Source organism: Acromyrmex echinatior, chromosome 3 (assembly GCF_024713525.1).
Source record: "Acromyrmex echinatior isolate Ae372 chromosome 3, ASM2471352v2, whole genome shotgun sequence".
In the NCBI taxonomy this organism is placed as follows: domain Eukaryota; kingdom Metazoa; phylum Arthropoda; class Insecta; order Hymenoptera; family Formicidae; genus Acromyrmex; species Acromyrmex echinatior.
Genome location: NC_141854.1, coordinates 17,768,145 through 17,775,710, shown reverse-complemented (window position 1 = coordinate 17,775,710; position 7,566 = coordinate 17,768,145).

Sequence of the window (7,566 nt, the reverse complement as noted above, 5' to 3'; positions counted from 1 at the left end):
TTGCCTCGCGTTGGACAATGTAGCGAGAAAGAAATTAGTTTCCAAGTTTTTTTTACCTCTTTGCTTACGGGAAAAACACGCTCATATATTAATAACAACGTGCACGTGTAGTAGGCTCAACATAATTATTTCTTCCTCGTGTAACAGCTATCTGCAAAACGATTTTACGCGCGTATACGAAATAATCTCTTTTGCCGTTGCATAATGTTGCCGTATCACTGATATTACTGCACACACAACTACTACAGCAATGGAAATCAGTATACAAATATCTTTGATATTCTGCTAATGAAATCTTTTCTTCTCCCTTTTAATACGGAATGCAGTATAACAGAATTATTTAATGAGAAAATTATATTTATTTAAAAAATATTGTTTTTTTATAACTAAATTATTCGTGTTTAATATTCCCATTTACAATGCATGTTATTATACGATTGATATTATTGCGCGAGAAACATGAAATATAAAGTAACAAGCGTGTATATCGTAGCATTTAATTTCTATGCAGTTTAGATATTTTATATGTGTAACTGTAAAATGCAAATCTCTTTTAAAATACCGCAACCGTTTTACTACAAATGGCCTTTAATGGACGACATTTTTACGTTCTCCTTTACTGTTGAAATATTTTTACTAGCAGAATATAAATTCTGTTTCGCACCATTTTTGCAAATAAACATCGACATCTTTAATATCCATATCTTAACAAATGTAATAACGGTTGATTGCGCTTTGTAATCTTACGCTTGAGATTTCCGCAAGGGAAATCTTGATTCATAAACATCAACGTAATTTTTGCTATTTCTCTCATTTGAATGTGTACTTTATCATTTGGGACAAATTGTTGGTGTAATTTACCAAAATTATAAGAAAGTATTGCAAAAATCGTTGTAACTTTGATAAATAATATTTAAAAATATAAAAATATAAATATAAAATTTAATTAGTCTATAATAAAATAAAGAGTCAATGATTAAAAAATTTTAAACTCTTAATGAATGTTTTAAAGTCTCAAAAATTAAGACATCTAAAAATTAAATGTAACAAATCCTATTCGAAGATCCAAATGTCCAACTAAAATTTTCATTTTGTTTAAAAATATATTTAACAGGAGTAACAATATCTAATATTCATACAATAATATGCAATAAATATTACTTTTAAAAATAAAGTCAACAAACAGATAAAGATTTAAGGAAGGAACAAAACATACACACAAATAAAGATTTAAAAGAAAGGCGTGCGGTAAAGATAAGAAACATAGTAATAATCTATTCGTAAAGACGATTTTTCAAATAAAAGTCGACAGTTAATCTAATGGAAAGAAAACGCAGGTAAATGATAAGCGGGTAAAAAAAATTAGAATCGCAAAACGCGTGCGGTAAAATTACGGCTAGGATAAGATTTGCTGTATAGTAGAGAACAGACGGTCGTCCTTTTTAAAAGCACTCGCGAAGGATGTAGCGCGAGTGCGGAAATACAAGGAGAAAAGTGCAGGAACTAAGACGCTGCGTTTTCGAAGCTAAGCTTTGCCTCGTAAATTCAAGTAAGAGCTTCAAATAAGTTCCACAATAACGGTTACAAGATTGAAAGGCTATGTTCTCGTGTTTTTCCACTTCTATCTTTTTTTCTTTTGCTTTTCCTTGAGCTATGCAAATTATTTAAATTGTAATAATATAATGTGACATTGTATTGCTTTACATTATATTATTATACATCGTGCACGTGAACTATTCTATTTTTATAATATTTGTCTTTTTGTAAACGCTTAATTCAATATTTATTACGGTATATACACATACCGAGAATCCCTCTCAAATCTCACTTTTGTTTTAAACTTTTGATTCTTTAAATAATAACGTATTTGCATTTCTGAATGTCTGTTTTCAAATATCTAGAGCGGAATCCCCACGACGTTGCTCGAATTTTCAACTAAACTCTTCGCTCCTACATTTTCTTTACATTAGATCTATCCTGTTATATTAGTCCTACCTGCCTTCATTTTTTATTTAACATATGTTTTTTATAAACGTCGCAGTCAATGATTCACTTTTCGCAGAAAACGCGCACCAGAACCAGATTTTATCGCGTTATTTTATCAGTCGCGTTACAACGTTTGCTATATTTGCGGTGACGCATCTTCCTAACTACGTTTCATACGTTTTCACGAAATCATGCTCTGTCGTTTAGTTTAAGTGCTCGTAAAATAACATACTCCTCTTTTATGGTCGACCCGCCTGTAGCCTTCCAATATTCTACATGGAGCATCTCGTCCTCGGCTTCCTCTGACTCGCGCTTTCGCGTTACCCTTGGCTTCCCATCTCTTACTGTCTGCAGTGCAAACTCAAGCAGCATAAATGCCACCGCTGACAGCCCGTAATGCGACGATACAACGTGCGAATAAAGGAGAATACCGACGTATATCACGGACATGTTGCACAGAATCAGTAGTATATCTGCGAATGCAATGAAAGTTCGCTAAGTTATGCTTCGCGTATGTGAAACTAGTAAATTATTTGCAGTATAATTTTAATATTAATAGTTTCATTTATAATTTACATATAATGTAATATTAAATTTAGATAATTTTATGCACTAACAAGATTTCATTACAAAATATTGTCAATTAAATAGATATATTTTGTAATTTATTTACTTTGAATATATACGATGTCTGTCTCAAAAGAGTTCGATTTCTGTATATATCCTTGAACATTCTGTCCATTGTGGAAAACATGTATTCAGTATTTAGAGAAAGACTTTGATAAGATATCCTCACCAAGCAATTGATCCAATAGTTGTTCAATCGGCAATACGTAGTTGTGTGGGCATTGCATTTCATCTGCTCATTCATCTCACCTGATTCAGGACTTTTCAACTTAGAAAATAACCAGAAGTTCCACGAGGCTATATCTGGACTGTACGAGAGTTGGCGACATTGAATAATGCCATGTTTAGTAAAAGAATCAGGTGAGATGAATGAGCAGGTGTGTAAATGAGCAACGCGATGCTTCAAAAGTTTTCGATTTTGACACTCACATGATTATGTATCGACTGAACAGCTGTTGGAACGTATCATTTAGTGAAGGTATTTCTTAAAGTCCTCTCTAAATACTGAATGTTTTCTATATAATAGAAATAAAGATAGAGATAAAGATAGAGAGAGAGAGAGAGAGAGAGAGAGAGAGAGAGAGAGAGAGAGAGACAAAAATATATGCAGAGGTCAAATATTTTTGGGACAGATCTCGTAAAATTTATTTACAATATTTTAAGAATAAAAAAAGTATCACATTTCGTCATTAAGTTGAAAAAATTAAAGTATACAGAGATTTTACAAACTATGGCTTGTACATGATAATAATGATTTTATTACAGTATATAAAAAGGGGCTAGATATAGATATGAAAATAAATAATGTTGAGCTATTTAAATAATTGTATTGGACACTCAAGCAGATTGCTAGAAACTGTTCAAACTTTTGACAAAACCTCTCGTAAGAAGAATCATCTGTTGAATGTTTAAACATTTTACATAATTTTAATGGTTCAATTTATTTTCATATCTGGACTTCAGTGAAAAACGTTCTTTACAAGTATCATTCGTAATTTATCATTTCACTTTGACTTTACTTTAGTTCAAATATTATTCATGACATTTGATCTTATTTTGATATTTTTAGAAATATGATTCCCATGTGACCGTTTTTGAAAAAATTCTACTTTTCCACATTTCCATCTGTTGTCATATATTTTTATTTTCCTTTACATTATTCTTATTTTATGTTATCTTTGAAACAGTATTTCGTTATAAAGTTATGAAAATGTTATCCTTCACAAAGATAAATCTAGAAGTAACATAATATAAAACTCAAGACTAGCATTTCTATAACAAGAAATGAAAGCAACTACAATAAGTTTTTCCTTTACATGGTTAACATTCGCGGATCGCAATGCTGCGTTGTAGAATCTCTTGTCAATAGCCATTAGCTTGCATGTTTGCCAATGTATTATAGTAATCGCGGGTCGATATAAGTTACCACGATCCGTTAGTATACGCAAGTAGCGAGTATAGTGTTCGGGTTCAGGTTGAAATCGAAGTTCTCTCGCATTAATACGTCTTGGTCAGGCTTTAGGAACTCTCTCGCGGGATCTACGAAGCTTCATTACCAGCACTAAGTTTCCATCGGGCGTCTTCGAAATCCGAAATGGCATTAGCCAACTTGCCATTACTGCATCAAATCTCTTCGAAATATTGCACAAACTCGAAAGCAGAGATGCCTCCCATATATAGGTTTGAATAAAGTGCATCTGGTTGTTTTAATGAATGAAAATTAATATCTTTCTTCGTTAAAAAATTAAAAAAAAAAATTTTTTATTATATTTTCATCCGATATTCATAAGAATATGGGAAATTATTATCAAATTAATTTTTGCAAAATACAATACTTTAACGTGATAGTCTAAAAAGCTGATTAATAAAAGTATTTTAATTCAAACAAATTAAAAAAGTTAATTTTTGATTCCTACAGTATTACAACAAAAATAAAATTTATACAATTCTATTTCTATATACGTAAAAATTCTCTCTCTCTCTCTCTCTCTCTCTCAAACATTATTTTTAAAAATCTTAGAACATCAGAGATCGAAATGCGGAATAAATATACTAAAGAAAATGTCGCATTTAAGAGTCTCACGTACCTACATAGTCATTAAAAATTAAATTGTCTGATAGATGGTACAGAGATTAGATCGTATGCGGATGCAAGAGATGCTCACGAGATTGCGCCGACGAGATTAACGGAGAACATGGCAAGAACAGCTCGGCAAGTGAATCTGAGTTGTGTTTCCCTCGCGGCCTCGGCGGCCTCGGCGGCCCCTTTTTTCCGTGATTTTATAGCGCACGATGGCGAATGCTCAACGACAGTTTCTCCCGCGTGAATATACATACATATACCTGGGCAAGCTCGTTGCAATGCCGCAGACGCACTCGAATTTTATCGATGCACATGACAGTCCCTTTCGAGCGGCAAATAAGATCGCGGATTTAAGTACATCAATGCGCCTCGCTACAGCGAAACGAGATTATACCGAGTGTGCGCTGACGGTTCGCGTCAATTTACATTTTAACAATAAACGACCGAGATCTCTCTAGCAACGGCATGGTAGCAGATGCATTAAAAATATTCCAATGCATCATGTTCGAGCACGGCCGGTTAGCATTGCGTCAATGAACTTTCTGTACGAACTTTTCACGCTGAAATTTACAATGAGTGTATTTTTTTACCATGTATGTCTCTGAACTCTGGCACCGGTTGCGAGTAAATTTATATGGTTACAGAAATGAATGTTGATGAATATGTTCTACTTTTTTCATTTCTATTTTTCATTGTGAAAGATTCGTAGGAAAATTAAATAAAGAAAGATTATATAATATCCATTTTTTTTATGAAAAGAATTATCGCAATAGTGTCGAGTTAGCATCATTTGAAAGAAGAATCGTATAGTTCTATATGTATGTGTGTATATATATATATATATAAATCTAAGTGTTTTATGTAATAAAATTATTATACAAAGTCGTATTCATATCATTTGTTCGTAAGCGTTTTTAAAATTACACATTATGATTCAGAGGAAATAAGATTATTTAATTACGTGAGTTAATTAAATTATTCTTAAACATCTTAAAATGAAAAAATAATGTTCTTTATTAGGTATTAACACAACTTTAAAACCGGTCACTTTTAATAAATATTGTGAATAATCTAAGAAAGAATAACGTTAAAGTATTATAAAAAAAATAATTTGTTATAAAAGCAGTTTAAAAAAAATTAACTTTTTTTAAAACATTGCAATTTTTCGTTCTTTAAAGAAAAAAAATTCTTATGTATAAATTTATATTTTTAAGAAGTTATTTGAAAATTTTGTTTGAGATTGAATTAATAAAACAAGACTTATTGCTCATATAAAAGATTTTCAACTTTTCGACAAAAAAGTTAGTGTCTTACCCTATCTCGAGCAACATTATCCGCCATGTAATTTGCCCCGACTCCTATATATGCATTGTATTCGTGAAATCCTTCAACGAAATCCGTGTCTACTAAATCGAACAGTTGATAGTCTAAAGAACTTGCAAGGTAGTCGAATGTATGTCGTCGAGTGCAATTCGAAAACGGAACGCGTGCCGAATACGAAAAAGAAGTGAGGAAAGTGCAGGGATAAAGCTGGAAGACGAGCCACAAGGTGAAGATAAATGCTGTAATCTAAGTTTTTCCATCTTGTGGCGCGCGGCGCTCCGAGAGAGAATAGAAGAAGCTCTTCTAGTTTTTTTCGCCATGTACGCACTAGAGAGATTATTTTCAAGTCGCTTAACCCTTTCAGTCTAGCCCTCATCACAATCGTAATAAATGACTTCTTTAATAAAAGCATCTATTTTATTGTTATCACTGTGTGCATTAACATTTAAATTTTTATTAAAATATTAAATTATGAGATTTTAATATCTGTCACAATTTAATATCTTCTCTCTCTCTCTCTCTCTCTCTCTCTCTCTCTCTCTCTCTCTCTCTCTCTCGAAAATAGAACTGTATTAAATTTTTGAAACATTTTTGAATTCTTGAATTCTTATATAGGAGGAGGAAGCAACATAAATTTTTCGATTTTATATTTCTAGATCGTAACACTCCTAACTTTATCTGCAAAACTTTCGGAATGTCAAAATCTAGAACCGTTAAACTTACTTTTTACAGATTTTATCTGTTATATCAAAAAATTTTCAACTCCTTGAATATATCTTCTATCAATTTTAAATCTTTATATTGCTTGCTGCTGATAGAAATAGGATTCATTATTCTACATACTATTTGACTGTTATATGTATATGTATTTTCATTTTGCCTAATTAAAAATATGTTGACCACTAAATATGTATTCCATTTCCAAACCTCTCCATCGCACGATACTCATCTTCATAGAGTTTCACTCCGTCGCAATTTTCCTCGCATTGCACCCTCCAAAAAGCTGCCGAGTACAGAAAACTTTCGAGAAACGCCGCGGACTCCATTCCGACATTTCCCTCTTTACTCCGTAGTGGGATTTTTCCTCTTCCTCTCCATACCTACTATATCCCGCAGATTTACGAGCAACGCGAGCACGTACTTCACGAGCCGTAATTTGAAAAAAAAATTCGCTCTCGCGGTTGGTGGGTTGCACCGTGGTTTACAATGACGGCAAAAAATGGATTATACCGCACTTAAGTTTCGTTACCTCGCTCGCGAATTTTTACCCATTTCGTTCTCTACGAAGTACTAGTTGAATGTAACCAAATATCGATAGTTCCCCGATCTTATCGCCATTCTACATGGCACAATCGTTTTCCGGTTTGTAAATCGTTTAGTGTGTTGTATATCTCGATGTGTCCAATTTGCAGCATTCGAGAAGCTTCTCAGAAATATAATCTTTGAACCAAGTGTAATCAAACTTTTTTTAACCCATTCAATACCAAGAAAAATTGTAAAACTATCCTAACGACTCTCTTCGAATTTTAATCTAGATTAGAAGTTTA